The sequence below is a fragment of the Temnothorax curvispinosus genome, unplaced genomic scaffold (assembly GCF_003070985.1).
Source record: "Temnothorax curvispinosus isolate PA1 unplaced genomic scaffold, ASM307098v1 QBEX01002061.1, whole genome shotgun sequence".
NCBI lineage: Eukaryota > Metazoa > Arthropoda > Insecta > Hymenoptera > Formicidae > Temnothorax > Temnothorax curvispinosus.
This window is the reverse complement of record NW_020211841.1, coordinates 1-1,461: the sequence shown is the minus strand read 5'-3', so window position 1 is coordinate 1,461 and position 1,461 is coordinate 1. Positions and strand designations below refer to the sequence as shown.

Sequence of the window (1,461 nt, the reverse complement as noted above, 5' to 3'; positions counted from 1 at the left end):
GTACTCCTCGTCATCTTCAGTGTGGCGTTGGAACTCCAACTCGACGGGGTGAGGCGCCACGCAATATCGCAAGAAAAAAAAAAAACAATAATGAATATTTGAATCGCACTTTAATACGCCCCTGGAGATCGAAGGTTGATTCGTGAGCCGTCCTCGGGCGCGCAATCCGCGCCTTGTGACGGCGGCGGAGCGCTGCCACGCCGCGGCGAAACCGCAACGTCACAATATATATATAATCATATTAACACATTATTTTTAGACGTAGCTGTTGAAAGAGAATTAGATGGTGACTTAATTTTGGGAGATATAGGTCAAGGATTGCCATTTAAAACTGGTACGTTTGATGGGGCTGTCAGTATTTTTGCGCTTCAGTAGTTGTGCTATGCAAGCAAAACTTCGCACAATCCTACAAAACGTTTATATCGTTTCTTCTCAACGTTGTATGCATGTCTGTCAAGAAGCACAAGAGCAGTGTTACAATTCTATCCAGAGAACGGTGAACAGGTTGTTGAATTAATCACGGCACAAGTCACAAAAGCTGGCTTTTATGGCGGTGTAGTTGTCGATTTTCTGAATAGCGCAAAAGCAAAGAAAATGGTCTTGGTTTTAATGACCGGAGCTGCTCCGCTTCCAAAGGCACTAGGCGTAGAGAACGAAGATAGATAAACCGTCCCTAATTCAAGAAGGTTTGATCCTTTCGTTGTCCGTTATATCTATTATTTCTCTATTTTACCTTCCAAAAATTGTGATAATTTTTTTGTACATAGGGAATACATAAAGAAAGCCAAGGGTAAATCATTGAAGAAAAGTAGGGACTGGATTTTAGAGAAGAAAGAAAGGCAGCGCCGCGGCGCCGGCAAAGAAGAGAAGTTAGAGATGACTCCAAATTTACTGGACAAAAGAGACCCGGGAGATTCTAATTGTAAGATATACTTCGTTAATATAAAAAACACTATTTTAATAATTTTTTTTAAATTTATTACTGTTATTTATATATTTATATATTACTGTTACTTATTATTATAAGAACAAATTTATATTATATTATTTACATATTATTTACAGCTCGACTTGAGAGAGATTGGCAGCGGGAATGGAGATATTGATCAGGGCAACATTGTGTTGCAAATACAAATGATACGTAATGTAGCTACGCTCAAAGGAAACGAAGAATCGAGATCAGTTCCGCGGATGTTAAAATTATCGTTGACAGATGGAAAGAATAATTTTCAAGCCTTAGAAGTTGAACATATATCGGCTTTAAGGTAAATGTATTAGATTAGATTGCGTTACTTACTGCCTTGTGTCGCTTTTTACATAATGTCTCTTCTAATAATTTGTTTTATATAGAAATAACGTGGATAAAGCACTGAGAAGCCTGCAAAAGACCGACAGCAGATATAAGTAAGAGATATTATTATTATTTTTCTTTTTCATACACTTATCGTAATTATTAATTGA

The 1,461-nt window shown here is 37.4% G+C and overlaps 1 pseudogene; it reads left to right on the top strand.

The window, feature by feature from the left end:
• Positions 1 to 246: 246 nt before the first annotated feature.
• Positions 247 to 920, top strand: LOC112468807 (annotated as a pseudogene).
• Positions 921 to 1,461: the final 541 nt, after the last annotated feature.